We start from the raw sequence: 12,823 nt of genomic DNA on the forward strand, positions 1-12,823 counted from the left end.
CCAAGTTTGGAGGAGAGGTAAACTTTCAACATGAAGGATGAGAGTATGGTTTCTGTAGCGATATACACAGATCAGCCACAACATTAAAAACATTGACAGGTGGAGTGAATAACATTTATTATCTCATTACAATAGCATCTGTCAAGGGGTGGGATATATTAGGCAGCAAGTGAACAGTCAGTTCTTGAATTTCATGTGTTGGAAGCAGGAACAAGGGCCAAATTGTGATGGCTAGACGACTGGGTCAGAGCATCTCCAAAACAGCAGGTCTTGTGAAGTGTTCCCAGTATGCAGTGGTTAGTACTAGGGATGCACCGATACCACTTTTTTCTTCCGATTCCGATGTCGGAAATCTCAGTATCGGCCGATATCGATCCCAATCCGATACCAGTGTTGTTGTTTTTTACATAATCAGTTTAGAATATCTTTACATTATTGTGTGGAACTAATTGGGTTTACTCTTTAATATGTAAAGAAAAACAAACCTCTAACTACACATTATTTCAATATAAATATATAGCTTATTAAGAAACACTTTATTATTAACTAGTATACTGGATAATGTAGCAGCAAAATTATCAGTAATTCCAGTCTTCAGTAGAAAAGAAACCAGTGTTTTATTTTTGCCTTTTTATTTTCTTTTTTTTTTGTTTTAAAAAATGTTTCAACTTGCATCTGGACTTTAAAAGATTCAGATCTCTTTATTGTTCAGTTTAGTTGTAAGACATCAGTTCACTTTTCATTCACACAGTTATTTTTTGGAACCCATTCAACTGAAATATTGTTATAAATTGTAAACAAATACTAATGATGACGATAATAATAATAATAATAATAATAATAATAATATTGTTATTATTATTATTGACTTTTAATTTTAATTTTAAATACAACAGTAATATATTTAAATCATGCACTTTTTAAACCCTCATGCTTTTATTTTGACATTCTGAACTCTCCAGGAAGTCCTGTGTGTATGTGTCTGTTTGTAGGCAAGTTCACAGTAGTTTAATTTGCTTCTTATTCAGATTCTGGTAAAATGCACCTCTGGTGTCGTTCTAAATGCATATTATAAGTGAACCGAACTATTGAGCATCTACATCTGAGATGCTGTTCTTGAGTAGCACTCAAATATTGCGCACCGCTGTGAAGGCGAAAAATAGCTGCGAGTGCATCACCAGCCTGTGCGTGAGTTTGTGTCAACAGAGCAGCACCATTCACTAACGCACTGGCGCTGCACATACTATATATTTACTTATTAAAGTAGCCTTTTGTGATTCACAGAGCTATCTCACGTCTTCAAGTGGTTTTGAATAAAATGCACGAGTCATATGAACTGCTTTAATGGTGTTTTTATGGTTCTTTTATGTCATTTTTTGGAGCTTGACAGTAATGAACATGACTAACACATAGTATTGGATTTGGATCGGGCTCGTCGGACCGATACCCGATCCGTCTAAAAGCGTCAGTATCAGAGCCGATACCGATCCAGGTATCGGATTGATGCATCCTTAGTTGCTACCTACCATAAGTGGTCCAAGGAAGGACAACCGGTGAACCGGCAACAGGGTCATGGGTGCCCACGGCTCATTGATGCGCGTGGGGAGTGAAGGTTAGCCCGTTTGGTCCAATCCCACAGAAGAGCTACTGTAGAAATAATTGCTGAAAAACGTAATGCTGGCCATGATGGAAAGGTGTCAGAACACACAGTGCATCGCAGCTTGCTGCATATGGGGCTGTGTAGCCGCAGACAGGTCAGAGTGCCCATGCTGACACCTGTACACCTTCGAAAGCACCTACAATGGGCACATGAGCATCAGAACTGGACCATGGAGCAATGGAAGAAGGTGGCCTGGTCTGATGAATCACGTTTTCTTTTAGATCATGTGGATGGCCGGGTGCATATACGTCGTTTACCTGGGGAAGGGATGGCAGCAGGATGCACCATGGGAAGAAGGCAGGCCGGCGGAGGCAGTGTGATGCTCTGGGCTATGTTCTGCTGGGAAACCTTGGATCCTGGCATTCATGTGGATGTTACTTTGACATGTACCACCTACCTAAAGATTGTTGCAGACCACGTACACCAGTTCATGGCAACGGTAATCCCTGATGGCAATGGCCTCTTTCAGCAGGAGGATGCGCCCTGCCACACTGCAAAAATTGTTCAGGAATGGTTTGAGGAACATGACAGTAGAGTTGGGGTACTTGAGTTTGGACTCGGACTTGAGTCCGAGTCACGAGTTTTAATAGATTTGGACTTGTCACGGACTCGGATGCATTTTTACTCTGACTTGAGTCGGACTCGAGCCTTTGGGACACTTTGGGACTTTTTTCCAAGTCCAGCTGAGTCTATGCCATTTGTGATGCAATGAAATAAATAAATAAATAAATAACAAAACAGAAATTAATGAACACATCTCTGCCTGCATGCATCTGTATTAGCCCCTGAAGTCATAGACGTAGCCAGAATTGTTTCACTATTTAAGTAAGCACATTCACACACATACGCACGTGCACAGGCACACTCATCAGTCAACCAATATGCTTAAATGTTACTACAGAGACTACTATATAACATCGACTACTGAGGTGGCTGGCATGATGAAAACATAAAGACAGGTATGTATCCAATGTAATAGAAACTAAACAAGGCAGATCACATGTTACAGGACCTGACAACTGGTAAAATTGCATGTGGCGTTTGTGCAGCCAAGACTGTGCTCGCATTGCAATTTCATCATGGTTAGAAACTTAAAATCAAGAACTTAATTGAGTCAAGTCACCCACATCATGTCTCCCACAGTTGACTAAAAACAGCATACTGAAATAAAAATACATAAAAATAATATTAATATTGAATATTAAGTCTTTTTAGACGTAATGTATCTACACATGTAGACTTCTGTAGTCTCTTGTGGTCCACACAGTGTTGTCAGCATGAACTGGTCCATAATAGCTTTATGAATTAACTGTGTATCTTTTTAAATAGTCAGGGTTGCTAAATTTGCTAAAGCAGGCCGCAACTCTAAACAGATAAACAGCACTTATTTATTATTGATTGACTATTTTCAAAGCATTGACGAGCTGCTTAAAATACATTCTTTTACAGCATTTGTTCACCATTCACAACTTTCAACCATGCACAATAAAATATTAGGATATTTTGGGCAGTGAAATTTTTGTTTATAATTTAATTATATACTATAAAATAAATGTATTATATGATGACAGAGTTTGTGTATAAAGCTAAACTTCATGTTACAAAATTAACGTCTTTTTTTTTGCATGTTTTTTTTAGCCTACATCTCTGACACTTTTGAAGGACAATTCTGTTAAATTTATGACTCAAAATTATTATTCTCCATGTTTTTGCGGTAGAAGAAGAGCTCAGTAAAATTTTCTTTGGTTGGTTTTTAAAGATTTCAGACTGATTGCAGACCAACACGGCTGCCGCTCAAGCAAATATCAATTCAAATTTTTTTTTATCTTCTGTGGCAGCTGCTGCGAGACGCACACATGGACGCATCAGGGATTTAGGTACACGAGTAGCACACAGAACTGCCCTGCATTGTGCGGTTTTCAGCAAATTAACTAGAAAATAATGTCCGTGATGACATGGCCCTAATATTATCAGTGGGCTTTTCCAGTGTTTTCAGATGTAGCATTTGCAGTCAAATCGTGAGACATAACTTCTCAGCGAGTGCTAATTACTATTGTGTTGACTCATTTGTATGTACTGTATTTTCCCAAATCAGTAGGCAGATAGAGAAAAAAGTTTGAAGATTGTTCAGCAGGATACTAATCATAAACTATATATATGAAAGGTGTTTTTGTTGCATTTATATTGACAAACTGTTTTTCTTAGTTGTGAAGTTTAAAATAAGCTTAAAATATTGATGTTGAGTTTACGGTTACAATTTTAATTCAGATTCATGAACAGATTCATTCAGACTCGGACTCGACTCGACTCGGACTCGGCCTGTTATGGACTCGGTCCTGAGTCCGACTCGGACTCAACTCGGACTCGATTGTTTAAAGACTCAGACTTGACTCAGACTCGACTAAGGTGGACTTGAACCCAACACTACATGACAAAGAGCTCAAGGTGTTGACTTGGCCTCCAAATTCCCCATATCTCAATCCGATTGAGCATCTATGGGATGTGCTTGACCAACAAGTCCGATCCATGGAGGCCCCACCTCGCAACTTACAGGACTTACAGGATCTGCTGCTAATGTCTTGGTGCCAGATACCACAGGACACCTTTAGAGGTCTTGTGGAGTCCATGCTTTGACGGTTCAGAGCTGTTCTGGCGGCACGAGGGGGACCTACACGATATTAGGCAGGTGGTTTTAATGTTGTGGCTGATCGGTGCATATGTTTGATTCATGTTTGTAAATACAGCTACCTTGTTATCATGTGTCTTTTCAGTTATATACATTTACGTATATCAGTAATCATATGTTGCATATTGTACATACACAGAGAAGATAGCATGCATTTGACCAAAATTCCATTATCATCATAAAGCTGACCAACACGTATAACGATGTCAGAATAAGAGTTCCCCAGTGCAAGAATAAACTTGGCTTCCTCCATATTTCCTATTCTGTCTGACAACAAAACACCTGAACATGACATACTTACATTTACATTTACATTTATTCATTTGGCAGACGCTTTTATCCAAAGCGACTTACAAAAGAGGAAAACATAAGCGAATCATCTTAAGGAGACAGTGGTACGAAAAGTGCCATATTACAAAGTTTCATTAGCATCATAATAGTATTCAAAACAGAATAAAGTGCAACAGGAATTGTTTTTTGTTTTTTTAATGACTGGTTAAGTGCTCATGGAAAAGATGTGTTTTTAGTTGTTTTTTGAAGACAGAGAGTGAGTCAGCTTCACGGATGGAGCTGGGAAGGTCATTCCACCAACGTGGTATGATGAAGCTGAAAGTTCGGGAAAGTGTTTTGGTGCCTCTTTGTGTTGGTACAACAAGGCGACGTTCCTTAGCCGACCGCAGGCTTCTAGTGGGCGTGTAGCTCTGCATAAATGATTTTAGGTATGCTGGAGCAGACCCAGTGACTGTTTTGTATGCCAGCATCAGAGCCTTGAATTTGATATGTGCATCAACCGGCAGCCGGTGGAGAGCGACAAGGAGTGGTGTAACGTGCTCTCTTTGGTTCATTAAAGACCAGACGTGCTGCTGCATTCTGGATCATTTGCAGGGGTCTAATTGCACATGCAGGGAGGCCTGCAATGAGAGCGTTACAGTAGTCCAGTCTAGTTATGACAAGTAAATACTTGTAATTACAACTTCTGAAGTGGGAAGTAGGATAATGTGATAATGTAGGATAAGTGTGTGTGTGTGTGTGTGTGTGTGTGTGTGTGTGAAGAGAACATGGCAGCTCTGGTGCCTCAGATGTGAATTTCTCACATTACATTGATCCAGATTTCTACCCTGTTGTCTCACTGTCTTTCCACCTGAGTCAAACACACTCTCAGCCTCACACCAGATCTCACCTGCTCACTCTCACACAAGTGACAGTTTGCTAAATGCTCCCATGGGATTATGTGTGTGTGGATGATTGAGTATTGATCAGATGTGTTTTAGGGAGCTTAGAAAGGTCATAGTTTAGGTCATATTTTAGTGTCCATTTTCTCCTGTGATACACCTCTTCTGCCCTTATGAATGTTTTTATGGTTTGTGAGTCAGTGAGTCTTTTGCCCAGTGTGTGTATGTTTGTTTGTGTGAGTATGAATAATGACCAGTCTGGTTTGGAGGAGGAGAGAGAGCAGGCGGGATGAGGGGATGGCTGGTCAGAGGAATGAAAAGAGGAAATGGAAATGCAGAAGATAAGAGGCAGAGTTGAGTAAGTCACTCTTTAGAATGACATATGTCATAACCAAGAGTGACGCCAATGTCAGACTTGTAACCTCTCACTTTCATCCCCTATTTCTTCCCCTTAATCTCTCTCTGCCCCTATATGTTTTTCATATCATCGTTCAATTTAAAAGTGCTTAAATGGCATTATTGTTGTATACACAATATTTCCAAACCATCGATGTAAATAACAAAAACAGAACACAGCGACAGGCAAATAAGTTGGCAGTTATCAGACTAAGAATTAGTTTTTGATATTTTTTAAAGGAAATATGAGGGGTCCCTGCAAAAAATCCAAGGGTGTTTACCAGATGGTTGTCAGGGTGTTGCTATGTGGTTACTAAAATTTTTTGAGTGGATGCTAGGGCATCACTAGGAGGTTGTTAGGTTGTTCTGGATGGTTGCTAGGTGGTTGATTACTGGACCAAACAGAGATTCTTCAATGTGTGAAGAAATAACAACCTCCGCCACTCTACCATTGGAAAGAGCATAGTGGTCAACTTGGATCACATGAGTCTTCTAAGCCAATCATATAATTTGACCTGATGTCAATAAACTTCCTTCAGAGTGTTACGACAGTATATCACCGATTATACCAGTATACTATACAAATGAGTGGGTAAAGACGTTAAACTGAAACCTACCTGTTGCAAAATTGACTTCTCTTATAAAACAGCAGTTTTATTGTAGTGAACTCCACATATACTGTAGTTCGCTCTAAAAGGATTGTTTAGTGTAAAACATGTTGAAGATTAGCAGACAGGGGGTCAATTCCTTAAGTAATGAGTTGTTTCCTCACAAAAGCAGTTTATTTAGCCTACTGAATAATTTCCTCCATTAACATCCATTCAGAAAGAATTGCCTCTGGTCTCTTTGCATGTGTAACATGTTATGCTTTTTTGCTAACCTTGAAATTGCCAAAGCCAAAGCAGCCCCCAAGTCTCTATAGCCTCTTTTCCACCATCAGGCTGAATTGTTCTCGTTACGGAACCATGCTGTTCCATATCAATCTGGTCTTGTTGACACGGCTAGGGCATATTTTTCCACTTCGGTTCTGCAAAATCAGTATTAGAATGGACTGACTAAGCAACTGACCGATCGTGAGTCGCCATGTCACTACAGATGTTCTAACAGAAAAGTTCTCTGTCCTGAGTACACTTAGCTAACTGTGCAGGGAACAGTTTGTAATTATACCATACCAAACTATGCTCAAGTTGAAATGCTACTAAAAACCATCACTGTCCTCAGAACCACTTGGCCTATTGGTTGAAAAGTGCCGCTTGATATTCTAGTACCATAGATTCCACCAGGTGAAAATCTTTTAGTTTTATCCCTTAGAAATGTAACCAGCAGACCTCTCCTCATCAAGCTGCACAATTTAAGGTATCATTCATGTCTGTAGCACAAATGGTGTGGGATAATATACACACGAAATTATAATATTTAGGGTTGGGGTTTGGAACTAAGTATGAGCAAAAGCTTGTCTTAGCAAGCACCTCTATTAAGAAAAACAATTTACAATATGCAATAAAATAAAATAATCTAAAATGGATTATAATTAGACATTCAAATAATAATACACAAACATTCAACAAGACATTAATGAACATTAAGAATACTCTATTGCAGTGTTTCCCAACCTTTTTTCTACCACGGCACACTTTTTACAATTAAACAAATCCCATGGCACACCTCTATCCCACTGTCCCACATAACCATCGTTGATAGTTTTCCTTTTCAAGAACTTCCATGTTTTCTGTCCACTTTAGTTGCGTGTTTACTCGTAATGTTTGAAATTCGGCTATGCAAAAAAACGCAAGTCACGTTGGTACGGTGTATAATGAGATCACAGGTGGCAAGAGTGCTAATTGGGTAATGAATTAAGCAACAAATTTGCATCTTTTCTTATTTTTAGATTTGTTCTTGAAAATTAATTCTTGCAATGCCACAGCAAATAATTTTTTTATTTATTTACATGGCTCCAGACTAACATTTAAGTGTGGTAGCAACGGTATTAAATTCTACAAATGGTCGCACCAGCACTTGTGTTGGTCGCACCAGTCCAACTGAAAGAAAATTCGTTTTCTTTCACGGTTTCTTTCTTTTTATCAGGATCTTGATGATTAAAATACAGTCATCTGAAGACAAACAAAGCCTTTTTCTACAATCAGAGGGCACTAGAAAAGATTTTACACAGAAGGAAAGTTCCATTGTATCCATAGTTTTAACTGTGGCATTTGCAATATGATCATAGTAACCAAAAGTATAAGTAAAACCATGATAAGCAATAACCATAAAACAAATTATGACATTTTTCGTACGAAAAACACATCCAGAAATTTAATTGTATTCTTTACCTACTATATTGATATAAGTTCATGGTAAATATTTTTTTAAATATTGGTGATGTGTGGATTGAAACCTTACAATTTCTGTCTGTTCATTGTGCAGATTTCTCCTTTATTCCTTTTCAATGCTGTTTAGAATGTTGGGGCCGTTTAATACAATTTTTAACTAGTTTAATCATCGACACATTATGGGCTTTCATAGAGATTTTAAACAAATAATCAATGCTGAATTCGTGACCCAGCCCGTGCTTCTCGCAGCTGTTTATGATGATCTGCGCGGCTGAGGGTGTGGTTTCCGTGTGTGTGCATAACTGTCCTCCCCCAGTAGTCCTTCTGTCTCTTCCCCCTTTTCTATCCCTCTCTCTCTCTCTTCCTCTGTCTCTACACCTCTCTCCAACCTCTCCTGTCCCATTTTTTGGTCAAACTGGGCATATCTTTTTAATACAGTCCTTTTTGAACATTTCATTCTCACTCTGCCCCGGTCCACGTCGCTTCCTCTCCCATGTCTTAACACTCTTTTTTTCTCCCCTAACCCCTCTCCCTTCTCTTTATCTCAGTCCAGCTGATGAGACAGGCACCCGCAAAATCAAAGCATGACACAGAGAATTGTATGGAAATAAGAATCTTGATAGAACAGCTCCACTTCTGAGATCCACCTTTTATTATTTATTTTCCATATTTATATTACAGTCTGTCTCTCCAGAGAACTGGCAGCCTGATGAGGTTCATATGTGACATGACCACCTACAATTAGTCAGTGTATGTATTTGGGGTCTGTTGCAATAGTAATCCAATAGTAAAGCTATTTTGGTACTCAATTAAATGTCAGTTCATAGTTATGATACAGTGCTGCTTTTATTGCATGATAATAAGGCTGAGTTTTGATTGGATATTGATTGTGATGTAATAGCCTTGTCATGGTGCACATTTGAGGACATTCATTTAATAGCATTACATTTATTGCATTGTTAGAATAAAGCCCTGTACGGTACTGTTATGTGATGGTGACATGATTGTAAAATAAATACATGGTGTAACTGGATTAGTTTTTTGACTATAATGTGATTACAAGAGCCCCATGATAACATTAAAATCAAAAGGGAAGTATTATGATGAAATTGCGTTTTTATCCTAAAAAAAAAAAAAAAATCCATCCCTAAAAGTATGTGGACACCCCATTCTAATTAAGGGTTCAGCTATTCCAGTGAAGACAAATCTTGAATGTTAAGGCATACAGTGACATTCTAGAAAATTGAGTGGTTCCAAATTTGTGACAACAATTTGGGAAGGACCTTTTTCTCCTCCAGCATGACATGACCTGAACCCTGTTAAATTCCTTTTGGATGAATTGGAACGCCAGTTGTGTGTTTGAATGAAAACAAATCCCCACAGCCACATTCCAACATCTAATCAAAAGCCTTCCTAGAAGACTTGAAGCTGTAATAGTAGCGAAGTGAGGGATTAATGCACAAGGTTTTGAATTAAATGTTCAACAAGCACATGTGGGTGTGGTGTTTGGGGTGTCCTCATACTTTTGAATACATTTTAAAGGGATAGTTCACCCAAAAATGAAAATTCTCATCATTTACTCACCCTCATACCATCCCAGATGTGTATGACTTTCTTTCCTCTGCAGAACACAAATTAAGATTTTTAGAAGAATATCTCAGCTCTGTAGGTCCAAACAATGCAAATGAATGGTGTCCAGAACTCTGAAGGTCCAAGGCAGCATAAAAGTAATCCATCAGACTCCAGTGGTTTAATCCATGTCTTTTGACAGTTTTGGGTGAGAACAGACCAAAATGTAATTCCTTTTTTACTCTAAATCTTAAAAGCAGTCTCCTTGGTGATTGTGATTTCAAGCTCGATTACACTTCTTACTAGTGCTTGACACATGTGCAGAGTGCTAGATGGCCTAGAGACTGCAATGGCAAGATGCACAGTGAAAAGGGAGTTATATTTTGGTCTGTTCTCACCCAAAACCGATTGGATCGCTTCAGAAGACATTTATTAAACCACTGGAGTCATATGGATTACTTTTATGATGCCTTTAGGTGATATTTAGACCTTCAGAGTTCTGGCCACCATTCATTTGCATTGTAAGGACCAACAGAGCTGAAACACTCTTCTAAAAATCTTCATTTTTATTCTGCAGAGGAAAAAAATCAAACACATCAGGGATGGCATGAGGGTGAGTAAACGATTAAAGATTTTCATTTTTGAATGAACTATCCCTTTAATGTCATCAATAATGAATATTTCTCTAGCTCAGTCTCTGTGTTTTTGTCTCAGGTCTTAAGCAACACAAGGACATGTGGCTCAGCTGATGAGGAAATTCTCTATGCATTGACAGATGTGTGGCTCCTCCTTTATTGGTGTCAGCTGCAGCTTTGCTTGCTTCCACGGACTTCAGAGCAGTCATAACTTGTCACGCCTCCGTCCTAGAGCTGCCATTTGGAGGAGAGAGGGAGGTGCCGGCTGTGCTGAAGCCCATTCCTGAACTCCTGAAAGGAGGAGCCGTGGGAATTGGAGGGAAGGCTGGATTAATGAGGGTGCTGGAGAATGAAGTGTGAGCTGCTCTTCTCATCTCCACCTAGAAACTGTGCTCCTTAATTAGTTCGTTCTCTCAGACTCTTGAACTCATCCTATTCTAGAGGATTTTTTTTTTGTCTCAGTCAAAAGAATTTAAAATCTTTCACAATATATTTTTCATTTGTTTCTTTTTCAAACCAAAGCTCCCTGCATCAAATGTGACAGGTGCTTTGGGCCTGAGGAAGGATTCATTGAGGAATCCAAGAGCAATAACACTTAAGGTAGAGTGAGGTGGCAAAGGAAAGCAGAAAGAAACTACTGAGTTGGAGTGTTCATGTGTGCGCATGAAAGGCAGAGAAGGCCTGTGCAGCAATGGGTCGGAGAGTTTGTGCCAAGGGCTGAGAAGAAGAGACAGCTAGACATTAGTGGACAACTGAGGCTGCAATGTGTGTGCGGGGGAGTGTGTTTGTGTGTGAATTTGTTTGAGATAGTGTGTTTATGTGTGATTGTCTCTTGGAGAGCAGAATTCTGAGAATTGGCCATTATTGCTGTTCCCTAATTTTTTTGTTTACGGAGCCACCAGGGTCAGTATTACCACAGAAAAAGAAGTGATACTTGGCTTTGGTGATAGTTTTGGTGGTCATTGGTGGTGTTTTTTCCCCCCTCTCTGAATATTTGAGCTTATATAAAAAAAACGACTTTTGTCCCATCGAAATGGATTATTATAAGAATCGCAGCTTGTAAAGGGCCCTCAGATGGACCAATTCTATCTGGAATACCTTCTCCTCTGAGACACTCCACACAACTCCATTTCTGTGACTTTCAACTTGTCATTCTTGAAGACGTCTGCAATTCCCTGTAGGACTGCATTCACTTGTTACGACGACAATCCATGGCACCCTCTTCCTGACAAGGTCCGCTTCATTCTGTGAGTATTTATATTCCACTCTGTGTGAGTGTGATTTTGTTTTCTGTTTGTTTGTGTGTCTGCGTATGTGTGCATGAGTGAGCATTTGGAATGAGTCTGTAACAGTTGTTTAGGCTTAAAAGGCTTACAGCTTGTTGTTTGTTCAGTTGATTGTACAGGGCTCAACAATAAAGATGACCCGATGGCCCGGGGCAAGTGTGAGAGAGTTTGGGCCAGTTAACAGAACGTGTGTTCATTACGTTCCAACATCTTACATGCATTGATTATGCACATCTGTTTTATGCCTTGCAAGCACAAATATGTGGTTTTCTGTGATGTATTGAACATTGTTGTTTTGAATTCTGTTGATTTAAATATGTTGCTAAGGTATAGGCGTCATTGATGGCTGGGAAGGGTGGGACATGTCCCCAACACTTTTTTGCCTTTGTCAATTTTGTCCCCACCAATTTTTAAATAGCTTTCATCACAAGTCTAAATTAGAGGAGACATCTCCAGTGCTTGATCAGGAGTTTCCATTTTGTTTGTGTATGTTACAATGAGTGGAGATCCAGTGCTGAAATTTGATGAGTGCTTGTTGCGGCGGTTATGAGTGAGTGACAGTGGCAATGTTCTTTTGTGAGCACAGACTTGAACTTTACTCGCTCTGCTTTTCAGCGGCTCGCTCAACTTTCCAGTGAAATCGCAAAGCAAAATGCAAACAAATGTTTCCTTGCTTGTGATATACATCCAATGATGTACAGATGCAATCTTAGTTTATTAAAAAAAAGTCATATTAGGGCAGATTAGAACCCTGGAACCCCTTATACTAGAAGCAAAAATTCTACTACAAGATCATCCAGTCGTGCATTGAAATGACTTGCTGAACCATGTACTGATTCACTGACCAACGAGATCCCAGGACTAACAGTGGTAGATGAGGGGATGAAGTTATCAAATTATTGTGAAATATTTATTTGAGTGCCTGAATTAGTCATCAAGAATTACTATAAATTAAAACAATAAAAGATTATTTGAAATCATCTGTGTATAACCTAATTAATATTAATAAGCTTTGCCATTCACAACCATGTGCCAAGTTAAAGTTATCTAGGTAGCTGCTGAGGTTTGTCATGGCTCATGATAGTCTCA

At 39.2% G+C, this 12,823-nt stretch overlaps 1 protein-coding gene across 3 annotated transcripts in view; it reads left to right on the forward strand.

Moving 5' to 3' along the window:
- Positions 1–12,823, forward strand: part of grik5 (glutamate receptor, ionotropic, kainate 5) — a 135,227-nt gene that overhangs the window by 1,656 nt on the left and 120,748 nt on the right. The window contains exon 1 of one of the 3 annotated variants that reach the window (XM_051718436.1): positions 10,665–11,695. The exons of the other annotated variants lie outside the window; for them this stretch is intronic. The gene's annotated coding sequence lies outside the window, so the exon portion shown is untranslated. Of the gene's footprint in view, positions 1–10,664; positions 11,696–12,823 lie in introns of those variants that run through there. 3 annotated transcript variants of the gene reach the window in all.

Source organism: Myxocyprinus asiaticus, chromosome 15 (genome assembly GCF_019703515.2).
Source record: "Myxocyprinus asiaticus isolate MX2 ecotype Aquarium Trade chromosome 15, UBuf_Myxa_2, whole genome shotgun sequence".
Taxonomy (NCBI): domain Eukaryota; kingdom Metazoa; phylum Chordata; class Actinopteri; order Cypriniformes; family Catostomidae; genus Myxocyprinus; species Myxocyprinus asiaticus.